This window comes from Oncorhynchus mykiss, chromosome 9, assembly GCF_013265735.2.
Source record: "Oncorhynchus mykiss isolate Arlee chromosome 9, USDA_OmykA_1.1, whole genome shotgun sequence".
In the NCBI taxonomy this organism is placed as follows: domain Eukaryota; kingdom Metazoa; phylum Chordata; class Actinopteri; order Salmoniformes; family Salmonidae; genus Oncorhynchus; species Oncorhynchus mykiss.
The window spans coordinates 77576583-77592798 of NC_048573.1; positions in this window are offsets into that span (position 1 = coordinate 77576583).

The window sequence follows — 16216 nt, forward strand, 5'->3', positions numbered from 1 at the left end:
ACATCCTGTATGTATATATCTGGTGTGTGTGTGTGTGCATGAAGTGTGTGTGTTCTCAGGGTACGACCACCTCTCTTCCTGCCCGTGATGACAGAGGTGCAGGCGGAGTACGAGGGTCTGGAAGAGACCCCCCAGGGACAGATGTGTTCCACCCTCCGCCTCCACCTCTCCTCTTTCTCACCACCTCTCTCCGTCCTCTCCTCCCTCACCAGACTCCATCACAATCTTACTCCGCATGGATCTGGAGCGAGAGAAGGAGGGAGAGGAGGAGGCAGAGACGACCCCCACCATACCTCTCTATCCTGGGCTGAAAGAGGGGAGGATGAAGAAAGAGAGACCTTGGTTGACCCCCCCGGCACCCCATCCTAATAAAACAGACCTTGGTTGACCCCTCCGGCACCCCATCCTAATAAAACAGACCTTTGTTGACACAACCCTGGCCCCCGATCCTAATAAGACAGACCTTGGTTGACCCCCTCCGGCACCCCATCCTAATAAGACAGACCTTGGTTGACCCCCCTAGCCCCCCATCCTAATAAGACAGACCTTGGTTGACCCCCCTAGCACCCATCCTAATAAAACAGACCTTGGTTGACCCCCTTAGCACCCATCCTAATAAAACAGACCTTGGTTGACCCCCCTAGCCCCCCATCCTAATAAAACAGACCTTGGTTGACCCCCCTAGCCCCCCATCCTAATAAAACAGACCTTGGTTGACCCCCCTAGCCCCCCCCATCCTAATAAAACAGACCTTGGTTGACCCCCCCCCCCTAGCCCCCCATCCTAATAAAACAGACCTTGGTTGACCCCCCTAGCCCCCCATCCTAATAAAACAGACCTTGGTTGACCCCCCCTAGCCCCCCATCCTAATAAAACAGACCTTGGTTGACCCCCCCCTAGCCCCCCATCCTAATAAAACAGACCTTGGTTGACCCCACTAGCACCCCATGCTAATAAAACAGACCTTGGTTGACCCCCCCTAGCCCCCCATCCTAATAAAACAGACCTTGGTTGACCCCCCTAGCCCCCCATCCTAATAAAACAGACCTTGGTTGACCCCCCTAGCCCCCCATCCTAATAAAACAGACCTTGGTTGACCCCCCTAGCACCCCATCCTAATAAAACAGACCTTGGTTGACCCCACTAGCACCCCATGCTAATAAAACAGACCTTGGTTGACCCCCCTAGCACCCATCCTAATATAACAGACCTCGGTTGACCCCCCTAACCCCCATCCTAATAAAACAGACCTCGGTTAACCCCCTTAGCACCCCATCTTTATAATAGGCCATTCACACTAGACTAAACAGATTCTCTAAAGACTTTGAGAGAATACCCTCGGACAGACCGTTTACTAAAATGTAAAATGCTAACTTCTTACGTCTCGACCTCTACCTACACGCTTAGCCATGAGAATTCAGAAATCAGAATTTAAGCAGACTGAAATAGTTGCCTACTGAACCAAAATATTCAAGGACAAGCATTAAGCTTTACCACATGCTTCCTAGTCGAACCAGTTTGAGGATATATTGAGATGTCATGTTGTGATGAGGAGAGTTTTCTTTTCCACGTCTGTTCCAAGCACACACTTTATTTTTATTTTTTTTCTTGAGGCGTGTCGGAATTCAGTAGCCGAAGTGTATTGGGCCAACAGCAGGGATTCTTCAATGAACTGTGTGTCTTGTCGTTCAGACAATTCATTTTCATGAACATTTTTTCACTTGAGAAATACTGCACCAACATCTTAGTTAGACGTAGAACTGTGTGACTAAGATCTTCTCGGCAAAAACGTCAAAATGTATTACCGATTTTTTTTTTTTTTTTTTTGGGGGGGGGGGGTTATTTTAGATTAATTTAAACAATTTTGAGGAAGTGCGGCCGCCTTTTTCTCGTTTTTCAAGCAAAGGTATTTGAAGGAAGTATCCACAGACATTCCCTTCGCCTAGCCGAGTTCTGCTAGGAACTAACCAAACCTACTGTATGTATGCAAACTCTTTGAGCCGATGTCAACCTAGTTGCCTAGGATTTTTGTAGTCGACTCCCAGTGGTCAAGGAGTCCAGGGAATCAACTCTTTTGGAGTCGACTCCCAGTGGTCAAGGAGTCCAGGGAATCAACTCTTTTGGAGTCGACTCTCCACCACTATTATCAACTGCCCCAGTGAATTGTCAACTTTTTCTGTCACAATTTGCTTTTTTTCATGTAGTTATTTGCATGATATTGATAAAAATTAAGGTAGGCCGAAAAATAATATATAGAAGCTAGCTATTGTTTAGGTAATGTTGGCATTCAGCTAACTAATTAGCTAACTTAGCTAGTAAGATAGCTGTATGTGGAGAGGATACAGACAATTTGTTTAGCCTGCTACCTAGCTCTGGATAATATGAATTACACTGTATAATAACGTTACTGTTATAGTCGTACGAGAGGGTTAAACGTAATTTTTTTTCAATGCTGAAATGACATGATGAAGCAAATGTGCTTAGCTAACGTTAGCTAGCTAGCTAGCAGCTGAGTGTATAGATGAGAAAAGAAACCATTGATACGTCTGCACGTGCTTGTGGATTAGTACATTATTCAAGAGTGTCATATGGTTTCGTTGAACTAATACAACAGTGAATACTTAGTTGTGTCCTTGTACTTGGTTCCAGTAGTGGTGCGTGGGGGAAATCACTGAGGAAGCCAAGCCAGTTACAAAACAAATATTACAACGTATGTTGTGATAGTTGCGTTGTTTGCTCTATAACCCCTTTCGTTAATAAGCCACAGTGATATACAATAAGGCCCGCGATGAGGCTCTATAACCAATAAGCCACAAAAGGCCCGCGATGAGGCTCTATAACCCCTAAGCCACAGTGATATACAATAAGGCCCGCGATGAGGCTCTATAACCCCTAAGCCACATAAGGCCCTCGATGAGGCTCTATAACCCCTAAGCCACAGTGATAGACAATAAGGCCCGCGATGAGGCTCTATAACCCCTAAGCCACAGTGATAGACAATAAGGCCCGCGATGAGGCTCTATAACCCCTAAGCCACCGTGATATACAATAAGGCCCGTGACATCAAAAGAGACAACAGTCACACAGCGGCGGAATAAATTCAACCACACGTTTGTTTTATTAAAAAGTGGCAAGTGATTTTGCAAAGATAACTGAACTAAATGACTACCGCCCTGTAGCACTCACTTCTGTCATCATGAAGTGCTTTGAGAGACTAGTCAAGGACCATATCACCTCCACCCTACCTGACACCCTAGACCCATTCCAATTTGCTTACCGCCCCAATAGATCCACAGACGATGCAATCACCATCGCACTGCACACTGCCCCATCCCATCTGGACAAGAGGAATACCTATTGTTCAGATGGACAAGAATGCTGTTCATTGACTATAGCTCAGTAGTCAACACCATAGTATCCTCCAAGCTCATCATTGAGCTGGAGGCCCTGGGTCCTGCCCCACCCTGTGCAACTGGGTACTGGACTTCCTGACAGGCCGCCCCCCAGGTGGTGAAGGTAGGAAACAACATCTCCACCCCGCTGATTCTCAACACTGGGGCCCCACAAGGGTGCGTGCTCAGCCCCCTCCTGTACTCCCTGTTCACCCACGACTGATCCTCAACACTGGGGCCCCACAAGGGTGCGTGCTCAGCCCCCTCCTGTACTCCCTGTTCACCCACGACTGATCCTCAACACTGGGGCCCCACAAGGGTGCGTGTTCAGCCCCCTCCTGTACTCCCTGTTCACCCATCACTACGTTGCCACACACACCTTCAACTCAATCATCAGGTTTGCAGACGACACTACAGTAGTAGGCCTGATTACCAACAATGACGAGACAGCCTACAGGGAGGAGGTGAGTGGTGCCGTATTTGCCCTCCAGGACACCTATAGAACCCAATGTCACAGGGGTGGCAGAGCTCGAGGTGCAGAGCTCGAGGTGGCAGAGCTAGAGGTGGCAGAGCTAGAGGTGGCAGAGCTCGAGGTGGCAGAGCTAGAGGCGGCAGAGCTCGAGGTGGCAGAGCTAGAGGTGGCAGAGCTAGAGGTGGCAGAGCTAGAGGCGGCAGAGCTCGAGGTGGCAGAGCTCGAGGTGGCAGAGCTAGAGGTGGCAGAGCTCGAGGTGGCAGAGCTCGAGGTGGCAGAGCTCGAGGTGGCAGAGCTAGAGGTGGCAGAGCTCGAGGTGGCAGAGCTAGAGGCGGCAGAGCTAGAGGCGGCAGAGCTCGAGGCGGCAGAGCTCGAGGCGGCAGAGCTCGAGGCGGCAGAGCTCGAGGCGGCAGAGCTCGAGGTGGCAGAGCTCGAGGTGGCATAGCTAGAGGTGGCAGAGCTCGAGGTGGCAGAGCTCGAGGTGGCAGAGCTCGAGGTGACAGAGCTCGAGGTGGCAGAGCTAGAGGTGGCAGAGCTAGAGGTGGCAGAGCTAGAGGGATGTTTGTCAGACCATGAGACATCCTGAAAATTGTTCTTCTCACGTAAACGTCTGTAGTGTCCAAATGGTTTGGCCTACAGGTTAGGTTAGGTTGGGTTATCTTAGGTTAGATTAGGTTAGGTTAGATTAGGTTAGGTTAGGTTAGGTTAGATTAGGTTAGGTTAGGTTGGGTTAGTTTAGATTAGATTAGCTTAGGTTGGGTTAGGTTGGGTTAGTTTAGATTAGGTTAGGTTTGGTTAGGTTAGGTTAGGTTAGATTAGGTTAGGTTAGGTTAGGTTTGGTTGGGTTGGGTTAGGATAGGTTATATAAGGTTAGGTTAGGTTACTTTGGGTTGGGTTAGGTTAGGTTTCGTTGTTTCAGGTTAGGTTAGGTTGGGTTATTTAAGGTTAGGTTAGGTTGGGTTATTTAAGGTTAGGTTAGGTTGGGTTAGGTTGGGTTAGGTTAGGTTATTTAAGGTTAGGTTAGGTTGGGTTAGGTTGGGTTAGGTTAGGTTATTTAAGGTTAGGTTAGGTTAGGTTGGGTTATTTAAGGTTAGGTTAGGTTAGGTTGGGTTAGGTTATTTAAGGTTAGGTTAGGTTAGGTTGGGTTAGGTTGGGTTAGGTTGGGTTAGGTTATTTAAGGTTACGTTGGGTTAGGTTAGGTTATTTAAGGTTAGGTTGGGTTGGGTTAGGTTAGGTTGGGTTAGGTTGGGTTAGTTTGGGTTATTTAAGGTTGGGTTAGGTTAGGTTATTTAAGGTTAGGTTGGGTTAGGTTGGGTTGGGTTATTTACGGTTGGGTTAGTTTGAGTTATTTAAGGTTGGGTTATTTAAGGTGAGGTTGGGTTATTTAAGGTGAGATTGGGTTAGGTTAGGTGAGGTTAGGTTGGGTTGGGTTAAGTTGGGTTATTTAAGCTTAAGTTGGGTTATTTAAGCTGAGGTTAGGTTAGGTTGGGTTATTTAAGGTTAGGTTGGGTTAGGTTGGGTTCGGTTATTTAAGGTTAGGTTAGGTTGGGTTAAGTTGGGTTATTTAAGGTTATGTTAGGTTAAGTTGGGTTATTTAAGGTTAGGTTAGGTTAGGTTGGGTTATTTAAGGTTAGGTTAGGTTAGGTTAGGTTAGGTTAGGTTGGGTTATTTAAGGTTAGGTTGGGTTATTTAAGGTTAGGTTAGGTTGGGTTATTTAAGGTTAGGTTGGGTTAGGTTGGGTTGGGTTAAGTTGGGTTATTTAAGGTTAGGTTAGGTTAGGTTGGGTTATTTAAGGTTAGGTTAGGTTGGGTTATTTAAGGTTAGGTTGGGTTATTTAAGGTTAGGTTAGGTTGGGTTAGGTTGGGTTATTTAAGGTTAGGTTGGGTTATTTAAGGTTAGGTTAGGTTAGGTTATTTAAGGTTAGGTTAGGTTGGGTTATTTAAGGTTAGGTTAGGTTAGGTTATTTAAGGTTAGGTTGGGTTAGGTTGGGTTATTTAAGGTTAGGTTAGGTTAGGTTGGGTTATTTAAGGTTAGGTTAGGTTAGGTTGGGTTGGGTTAAGTTGGGTTATTTAAGGTTAGGTTAGGTTAGGTTGGGTTAGGTTGGGTTAGGTTAGGTTAGGTTAGGTTGGGTTATTTAAGGTTAGGTTAGGTTGGGTTGGGTTATTTAAGGTTAGGTTAGGTTAGGTTAGGTTGGGTTATTTAAGGTTAGGTTAGGTTAGGTTGGGTTGGGTTATTTAAGGTTAGGTTAGGTTAGGTTAGGTTGGGTTATTTAAGGTTAGGTTAGGTTAGGTTGGGTTATTTAAGGTTAGGTTAGGTTAGGTTGGGTTGGGTTAAGTTGGGTTATTTAAGGTTAGGTTAGGTTGGGTTATTTAAGGTTAGGTTGGGTTATTTAAGGTTAGGTTAGGTTGGGTTAGGTTGGGTTATTTAAGGTTAGGTTAGGTTAGGTTGGGTTATTTAAGGTTAGGTTGGGTTAGGTTGGGTTAGGTTAGGTTAGGTTAGGTTAGGTTGGGTTGGGTTATTTAAGGTTAGGTTAGGTTAGGTTAGGTTGGGTTATTTAAGGTTAGGTTAGGTTAGGTTGGGTTGGGTTAGGTTGGGTTATTTAAGGTTAGGTTAGGTTAGGTTGGGTTATTTAAGGTTAGGTTGGGTTAGGTTGGGTTATTTAAGGTTAGGTTAGGTTAGGTTAGGTTGGGTTATTTAAGGTTAGGTTAGGTTGGGTTAGGTTAGGTTAGGTTAGGTTGGGTTATTTAAGGTTAGGTTAGGTTAGGTTATTTAAGGTTAGGTTAGGTTAGGTTGGGTTAGGTTAGGTTATTTAAGGTTAGGTTAGGTTAGGTTGGGTTATTTAAGGTTAGGTTAGGTTAGGTTGGGTTATTTAAGGTTAGGTTAGGTTGGGTTAGGTTATTTAAGGTTAGGTTGGGCTGGGTTAGGTTGGGTTGGGTTAAGTTGGGTTATTTAAGCTGAGGTTAGGTTGGGTTATTTAAGGTTAGGTTAGGTTAAGTTGGGTTATTTAAGGTTAGGTTAGGTTAGGTTGGGTTATTTAAGGTTAGGTTAGGTTAGGTTGGGTTATTTAAGGTTAGGTTAGGTTAGGTTGGGTTAGGTTGGGTTAGGTTATTTAAGGTTAGGTTAGGTTAGGTTAGGTTAGGTTGGGTTATTTAAGGTTAGGTTGGGCTGGGTTAGGTTAAGTTGGGTTATTTAAGGTTAGGTTAGGTTAGGTTGGGTTATTTAAGGTTAGGTTAGGTTAGGTTGGGTTAGGTTGGGTTAGGTTATTTAAGGTTAGGTTAGGTTAAGTTGGGTTATTTAAGGTTAGGTTAGGTTAGGTTGGGTTAGGTTGGGTTAGGTTATTTAAGGTTAGGTTAGGTTAGGTTAAGTTGGGTTATTTAAGGTTAGGTTAGGTTAGGTTAAGTTGGGTTATTTAAGGTTAGGTTAGGTTAAGTTGGGTTATTTAAGGTTAGGTTAGGTTAGGTTGGGTTATTTAAGGTTAGGTTGGGTTAGGTTGGGTTAGGTTATTTAAGGTTAGGTTAGGTTAGGTTGGGTTAGGTTGGGTTAGGTTATTTAAGGTTAGGTTAGGTTGGGTTGGGTTAAGTTGGGTTATTTAAGGTTAGGTTAGGTTGGGTTGGGTTAAGTTGGGTTATTTAAGGTTAGGTTAGGTTGGGTTGGGTTATTTAAGGTTAGGTTAGGTTGGGTTAGGTTGGGTTATTTAAGGTTAGGTTAGGTTAGGTTAGGTTGGGTTAGGTTATTTAAGGTTAGGTTAGGTTATTTAAGGTTAGGTTAGGTTAGGTTAGGTTAGGTTGGGTTAGGTTATTTAAGGTTAGGTTAGGTTAGGTTAGGTTGGGTTAGGTTATTTAAGGTTAGGTTAGGTTAGGTTGGGTTAGGTTGGGTTAGGTTATTTAAGGTTAGGTTAGGTTAAGTTGGGTTATTTAAGGTTAGGTTAGGTTAAGTTGGGTTATTTAAGGTTAGGTTAGGTTAAGTTGGGTTATTTAAGGTTAGGTTAGGTTAGGTTGGGTTATTTAAGGTTAGGTTAGGTTAGGTTGGGTTAGGTTGGGTTAGGTTATTTAAGGTTAGGTTAGGTTAGGTTGGGTTAGGTTGGGTTAGGTTATTTAAGGTTAGGTTAGGTTGGGTTGGGTTAAGTTGGGTTATTTAAGGTTAGGTTAGGTTGGGTTGGGTTAAGTTGGGTTATTTAAGGTTAGGTTAGGTTAGGTTGGGTTATTTAAGGTTAGGTTAGGTTAGGTTAGGTTGGGTTATTTAAGGTTAGGTTGGGTTAGGTTGGGTTATTTAAGGTTAGATTAGGTTAGGTTGGGTTAAGTTGGGTTATTTAAGGTTAGGTTAGGTTAGGTTGGGTTAAGTTGGGTTATTTAAGGTTAGGTTAGGTTAGGTTGGGTTAGGTTGGGTTATTTAAGGTTAGGTTAGGTTAGGTTGGGTTATTTAAGGTTAGGTTAGGTTGGGTTAGGTTGGGTTATTTAAGGTTAGGTTCGGTTAGGTTGGGTTATTTAAGGTTAGGTTAGGTTGGGTTGGGTTATTTAAGGTTAGGTTAGGTTAGGTTGGGTTATTTAAGGTTAGGTTAGGTTAGGTTATTTAAGGTTAGGTTAGGTTGGGTTATTTAAGGTTAGGTTAGGTTGGGTTATTTAAGGTTAGGTTAGGTTAGGTTAAGTTGGGTTATTTAAGCTGAGGTTAGGTTAGGTTATTTAAGGTTAGGTTAGGTTGGGTTATTTAAGGTTAGGTTAGGTTGGGTTAAGTTGGGTTATTTAAGCTGAGGTTAGGTTAGGTAGGGTTATTTAAGGTTAGGTTAGGTTGGGTTAAGTTGGGTTATTTAAGCTGAGGTTAGGTTAGGTTGGGTTAGGTTGGGTTGGGTTAAGTTGGGTTATTTAAGGTTAGGTTAGGTTAGGTTGGGTTATTTAAGGTTAGGTTAGGTTAGGTTGGGTTAGGTTATTTAAGGTTAGGTTGGGTTAGGTTGGGTTAGGTTAGGTTAGGTTAAGTTGGGTTATTTAAGGTTAGGTTGGGTTAGGTTAGGTTGGGTTGGGTTAGGTTGGGTTAGGTTGGGTTATTTAAGGTTAGGTTAGAGTAGGTTAGGTTGGGTTATTTAAGGTTAGGTTGGGTTAGGTTGGGTTATTTAAGGATAGGTTAGGTTAGGTTGGGTTAAGTTGGGTTATTTAAGGTTAGGTTAGGTTGGGTTATTTAAGGATAGGTTAGGTTGGGTTAGGTTGGGTTATTTAAGGTTAGGTTAGGTTAGGTTAGGTTGGGTTAGGTTATTTAAGGTTAGGTTAGGTTATTTAAGGTTAGGTTAGGTTAGGTTAGGTTGGGTTAGGTTATTTAAGGTTAGGTTAGGTTAGGTTAGGTTGGGTTAGGTTATTTAAGGTTAGGTTAGGTTAGGTTGGGTTAGTTTGGGTTAGGTTATTTAAGGTTAGGTTAAGTTGGGTTATTTAAGGTTAGGTTAGGTTAAGTTGGGTTATTTAAGGTTAGGTTAGGTTAAGTTGGGTTATTTAAGGTTGGGTTAGGTTAGGTTGGGTTATTTAAGGTTAGGTTAGGTTGGGTTAGGTTGGGTTAGGTTATTTAAGGTTAGGTTAGGTTAGGTTGGGTTAGGTTGGGTTAGGTTATTTAAGGTTAGGTTAGGTTGGGTTGGGTTAAGTTGGGTTATTTAAGCTGAGGTTAGGTTAGGTTGGGTTATTTAAGGTTAGGTTAGGTTGGGTTAAGTTGGGTTATTTAAGCTGAGGTTAGGTTAGGTTGGGTTAGGTTGGGTTGGGTTAAGTTGGGTTATTTAAGGTTAGGTTAGGTTAGGTTGGGTTATTTAAGGTTAGGTTAGGTTAGGTTGGGTTGGGTTATTTAAGGTTAGGTTAGGTTAGGTTGGGTTAGGTTATTTAAGGTTAGGTTAGGTTAGGTTAGGTTGGGTTATTTAAGGTTAGGTTGGGTTAGGTTGGGTTATTTAAGGTTAGGTTATGTTAGGTTGGGTTAAGTTGGGTTATTTAAGGTTAGGTTAGGTTAGGTTGGGTTAAGTTGGGTTATTTAAGGTTAGGTTAGGTTAGGTTGGGTTAGGTTGGGTTATTTAAGGTTAGGTTAGGTTAGGTTGGGTTATTTAAGGTTAGGTTAGGTTGGGTTAGGTTGGGTTATTTAAGGTTAGGTTAGGTTAGGTTGGGTTATTTAAGGTTAGGTTAGGTTAGGTTGGGTTGGGTTATTTAAGGTTAGGTTAGGTTAGGTTAGGTTGGGTTATTTAAGGTTAGGTTAGGTTAGGTTATTTAAGGTTAGGTTAGGTTGGGTTATTTAAGGTTAGGTTAGGTTGGGTTATTTAAGGTTAGGTTAGGTTAGGTTAAGTTGGGTTATTTAAGCTGAGGTTAGGTTAGGTTATTTAAGGTTAGGTTAGGTTGGGTTATTTAAGGTTAGGTTAGGTTGGGTTAAGTTGGGTTATTTAAGCTGAGGTTAGGTTAGGTTGGGTTATTTAAGGTTAGGTTAGGTTGGGTTAAGTTGGGTTATTTAAGCTGAGGTTAGGTTAGGTTGGGTTAGGTTGGGTTATTTAAGCTGAGGTTAGGTTAGGTTATTTAAGGTTAGGTTAGGTTGGGTTATTTAAGCTGAGGTTAGGTTAGGTTGGGTTATTTAAGGTTAGGTTAGGTTGGGTTAAGTTGGGTTATTTAAGCTGAGGTTAGGTTAGGTTGGGTTAGGTTGGGTTGGGTTAAGTTGGGTTATTTAAGGTTAGGTTAGGTTAGGTTGGGTTATTTAAGGTTAGGTTAGGTTAGGTTAGGTTGGGTTAGGTTATTTAAGGTTAGGTTAGGTTAGGTTGGGTTAGGTTGGGTTAGGTTATTTAAGGTTAGGTTAGGTTAAGTTGGGTTATTTAAGGTTAGGTTAGGTTAAGTTGGGTTATTTAAGGTTAGGTTAGGTTAAGTTGGGTTATTTAAGGTTAGGTTAGGTTAGGTTGGGTTATTTAAGGTTAGGTTAGGTTAGGTTGGGTTAGGTTGGGTTAGGTTAGGTTATTTAAGGTTAGGTTAGGTTAGGTTGGGTTAGGTTGGGTTAGGTTATTTAAGGTTAGGTTAGGTTGGGTTGGGTTAAGTTGGGTTATTTAAGGTTAGGTTAGGTTGGGTTGGGTTAAGTTGGGTTATTTAAGGTTAGGTTAGGTTAGGTTGGGTTATTTAAGGTTAGGTTGGGTTAGGTTGGGTTATTTAAGGTTAGATTAGGTTAGGTTGGGTTAAGTTGGGTTATTTAAGGTTAGGTTAGGTTAGGTTGGGTTAAGTTGGGTTATTTAAGGTTAGGTTAGGTTAGGTTGGGTTAGGTTGGGTTATTTAAGGTTAGGTTAGGTTAGGTTGGGTTATTTAAGGTTAGGTTAGGTTGGGTTAGGTTGGGTTATTTAAGGTTAGGTTAGGTTAGGTTGGGTTATTTAAGGTTAGGTTAGGTTGGGTTGGGTTATTTAAGGTTAGGTTAGGTTAGGTTAGGTTGGGTTATTTAAGGTTAGGTTAGGTTAGGTTATTTAAGGTTAGGTTAGGTAGGGTTATTTAAGGTTAGGTTAGGTTGGGTTATTTAAGGTTAGGTTAGGTTAGGTTAAGTTGGGTTATTTAAGCTGAGGTTAGGTTAGGTTATTTAAGGTTAGGTTAGGTTGGGTTATTTAAGGTTAGGTTAGGTTGGGTTAAGTTGGGTTATTTAAGCTGAGGTTAGGTTAGGTTGGGTTATTTAAGGTTAGGTTAGGTTGGGTTAAGTTGGGTTATTTAAGCTGAGGTTAGGTTAGGTTGGGTTAGGTTGGGTTGGGTTAAGTTGGGTTATTTAAGGTTAGGTTAGGTTAGGTTGGGTTATTTAAGGTTAGGTTAGGTTAGGTTGGGTTAGGTTATTTAAGGTTAGGTTGGGTTAGGTTGGGTTAGGTTGGGTTAGGTTAGGTTAGGTTAAGTTGGGTTATTTAAGGTTAGGTTGGGTTAGGTTAGGTTGGGTTGGGTTAGGTTGGGTTAGGTTGGGTTATTTAAGGTTAGGTTAGAGTAGGTTAGGTTGGGTTATTTAAGGTTAGGTTGGGTTAGGTTGGGTTATTTAAGGTTAGGTTAGGTTAGGTTGGGTTAAGTTGGGTTATTTAAGGTTAGGTTAGGTTGGGTTATTTAAGGTTAGGTTAGGTTGGGTTAGGTTGGGTTATTTAAGGTTAGGTTAGGTTAGGTTAGGTTGGGTTAGGTTATTTAAGGTTAGGTTAGGTTATTTAAGGTTAGGTTAGGTTAGGTTAGGTTGGGTTAGGTTATTTAAGGTTAGGTTAGGTTAGGTTAGGTTGTGTTAGGTTATTTAAGGTTAGGTTAGGTTAGGTTGGGTTAGGTTGGGTTAGGTTATTTAAGGTTAGGTTAAGTTGGGTTATTTAAGGTTAGGTTAGGTTAGGTTAAGTTGGGTTATTTAAGGTTAGGTTAGGTTAAGTTGGGTTATTTAAGGTTGGGTTAGGTTAGGTTGGGTTATTTAAGGTTAGGTTAGGTTAAGTTGGGTTATTTAAGGTTGGGTTAGGTTAGGTTGGGTTATTTAAGGTTAGGTTAGGTTGGGTTAGGTTGGGTTAGGTTATTTAAGGTTAGGTTAGGTTAGGTTGGGTTAGGTTGGGTTAGGTTATTTAAGGTTAGGTTAGGTTGGGTTGGGTTAAGTTGGGTTATTTAAGCTGAGGTTAGGTTAGGTTGGGTTATTTAAGGTTAGGTTAGGTTGGGTTAAGTTGGGTTATTTAAGCTGAGGTTAGGTTAGGTTGGGTTAGGTTGGGTTGGGTTAAGTTGGGTTATTTAAGGTTAGGTTAGGTTAGGTTGGGTTATTTAAGGTTAGGTTAGGTTAGGTTGGGTTGGGTTATTTAAGGTTAGGTTAGGTTAGGTTGGGTTAGGTTATTTAAGGTTAGGTTAGGTTAGGTTAGGTTGGGTTATTTAAGGTTAGGTTGGGTTAGGTTGGGTTATTTAAGGTTAGGTTAGGTTAGGTTGGGTTAAGTTGGGTTATTTAAGGTTAGGTTAGGTTAGGTTGGGTTAAGTTGGGTTATTTAAGGTTAGGTTAGGTTAGGTTGGGTTAGGTTGGGTTATTTAAGGTTAGGTTAGGTTAGGTTGGGTTATTTAAGGTTAGGTTAGGTTGGGTTAGGTTGGGTTATTTAAGGTTAGGTTAGGTTAGGTTGGGTTATTTAAGGTTAGGTTAGGTTAGGTTGGGTTGGGTTATTTAATGTTAGGTTAGGTTAGGTTAGGTTGGGTTATTTAAGGTTAGGTTAGGTTAGGTTATTTAAGGTTAGGTTAGGTTGGGTTATTTAAGGTTAGGTTAGGTTAAGTTGGGTTATTTAAGGTTGGGTTAGGTTAGGTTGGGTTATTTAAGGTTAGGTTAGGTTGGGTTAGGTTGGGTTAGGTTATTTAAGGTTAGGTTAGGTTAGGTTGGGTTAGGTTGGGTTAGGTTATTTAAGGTTAGGTTAGGTTGGGTTGGGTTAAGTTGGGTTATTTAAGCTGAGGTTAGGTTAGGTTGGGTTATTTAAGGTTAGGTTAGGTTGGGTTAAGTTGGGTTATTTAAGCTGAGGTTAGGTTAGGTTGGGTTAGGTTGGGTTGGGTTAAGTTGGGTTATTTAAGGTTAGGTTAGGTTAGGTTGGGTTATTTAAGGTTAGGTTAGGTTAGGTTGGGTTGGGTTATTTAAGGTTAGGTTAGGTTAGGTTGGGTTAGGTTATTTAAGGTTAGGTTAGGTTAGGTTAGGTTGGGTTATTTAAGGTTAGGTTGGGTTAGGTTGGGTTATTTAAGGTTAGGTTAGGTTAGGTTGGGTTAAGTTGGGTTATTTAAGGTTAGGTTAGGTTAGGTTGGGTTAAGTTGGGTTATTTAAGGTTAGGTTAGGTTAGGTTGGGTTAGGTTGGGTTATTTAAGGTTAGGTTAGGTTAGGTTGGGTTATTTAAGGTTAGGTTAGGTTGGGTTAGGTTGGGTTATTTAAGGTTAGGTTAGGTTAGGTTGGGTTATTTAAGGTTAGGTTAGGTTAGGTTGGGTTGGGTTATTTAAGGTTAGGTTAGGTTAGGTTAGGTTGGGTTATTTAAGGTTAGGTTAGGTTATTTAAGGTTAGGTTAGGTTGGGTTATTTAAGGTTAGGTTAGGTTGGGTTATTTAAGGTTAGGTTAGGTTAGGTTAAGTTGGGTTATTTAAGCTGAGGTTAGGTTAGGTTATTTAAGGTTAGGTTAGGTTGGGTTATTTAAGGTTAGGTTAGGTTGGGTTAAGTTGGGTTATTTAAGCTGAGGTTAGGTTAGGTTGGGTTATTTAAGGTTAGGTTAGGTTGGGTTAAGTTGGGTTATTTAAGCTGAGGTTAGGTTAGGTTGGGTTAGGTTGGGTTATTTAAGCTGAGGTTAGGTTAGGTTATTTAAGGTTAGGTTAGGTTGGGTTAAGTTGGGTTATTTAAGCTGAGGTTAGGTTAGGTTGGGTTATTTAAGGTTAGGTTAGGTTGGGTTAGGTTGGGTTGGGTTAAGTTGGGTTATTTAAGGTTAGGTTAGGTTAGGTTGGGTTATTTAAGGTTAGGTTAGGTTAGGTTGGGTTAGGTTATTTAAGGTTAGGTTGGGTTAGGTTGGGTTAGGTTGGGTTAGGTTAGGTTAGGTTAAGTTGGGTTATTTAAGGTTAGGTTGGGTTAGGTTAGGTTGGGTTGGGTTAGGTTGGGTTAGGTTGGGTTATTTAAGGTTAGGTTAGAGTAGGTTAGGTTGGATTATTTAAGGTTAGGTTGGGTTAGGTTGGGTTATTTAAGGTTAGGTTAGGTTAGGTTGGGTTAAGTTGGGTTATTTAAGGTTAGGTTAGGTTAGGTTGGGTTAGGTTGGGTTAGGTTAGGTTAGGTTAAGTTGGGTTATTTAAGGTTAGGTTAGGTTAGGTTATTTAAGGTTAGGTTAGGTTGGGTTAGGTTGGGTTATTTAAGGTTAGGTTAGGTTGGGTTAGGTTATTTAAGGTTAGGTTAGGTTAGGTTGGGTTATTTAAGGTTAGGTTGGGCTGGGTTAGGTTAAGTTGGGTTATTTAAGGTTAGGTTGGGTTAAGTTGGGTTAGGTTGGGTTAGGTTGTGTTATTTAAGGTTAGGTTAGGTTAGGTTATTTAAGGTTAGGTTAGGTTAGGTTGGGTTATTTAAGGTTAGGTTAGGTTAGGTTGGGTTATTTAAGGTTAGGTTGGGCTGGGTTAGGTTAAGTTGGGTTATTTAAGGTTAGGTTGGGCTGGGTTAGGTTAGCTTGGGTTAGGTTGGGTTATTTAAGGTTAGGTTGGGTTGGGTTGGCTTAAGGTACTTTGGTATTTTATTAGGATCCCCATTAGCTGTTGCAAAAGCAGCAGCTACTCTTCCTGGGGTCCAAAGTGTGCTCTCAGGTGAAGATGTTCTCAGAGGTGAAGTTTCCCCTAGGTACAGATCTAGGATCAGCTCCCCCTCTCCCTTAGTGGGGAAAATGCTACACTAACCTCAGATCAGCGTTTAGGGGCAACTTCCCCCTGGGTTGGGTGGTGGTGTTGGTTGTAAAATAGGGGGTTGTCTCTAGACACTTACCCAACGTGGCACTATTCCAGCTCCTTTGTTGTGCTCAGTGCCCCACCATGTGGCAGTCTGGTGTTACTGCATGTGTTTATGTCCGCTATGGAGGAGAACGTCTTTCTTATGGGTGGCCCCAGCGGGAATCAAACTCAGGATGCTTGGTGTTGCAAGCACCATGCTCTACCAACTGAAGCACATGGTACCATTGGGTCAGGATGGTTATCTACAGTACCAGTCAAAAGTTTGGACACACCTATTCAGTCAAGGGGTTTTCTTTATTTTTACTGTTTTCTACATTGTAGAATAATAGTGAAGACATCAAAACTATGAAATAACACATATGTTGTAACCAAAAAAGTGTTAAACAAATCAACATTTATTTATGACAGCTTTGCACGCTCTTGGCATTCTCTCAACCAGCTTTATGAGGAATGCTTTTCCAATCTCCTTGAAGGAGTTCCCACATATGCTGAGCGCTTGTTGTCTGCTTTTCCTTCACTCTGCGGTCCAAATAATCCCAAATAGGCCTTACACCGCCTGGTGGTGTGTGTTGGGTCATTGTCATTGTCCTGTTGAAAAGCAAATGGTAATCCCACAAAGCCCAAACTAGATGGGATGGCGTATCGCTGCAGAATGCTGTGGCAGTCATGCTGGTTTAGTGTGCCTTGAATTCTAAATAAATCGCTGACAGTGTCACCAGCAAAGCATCCCCACACCTCCTCCTCCATGCTCACGGTGGGAACCACACGTGGAGAACTTCCGTTCACATACTCTGCGTCTCACAAAGACACGGCGATTGGAACCAAAAGTCTCCAATTTAGACTCATCAGACCAAGCAAGTCTCTTCTTCTTATTGGTGTACTATAGTAGGGGTTTCTTTGCAGCTATTCGACCATCTAGACTTGGTTTCCTCTATCGTAATCGCTCCTCTTTCACCCCAGCTG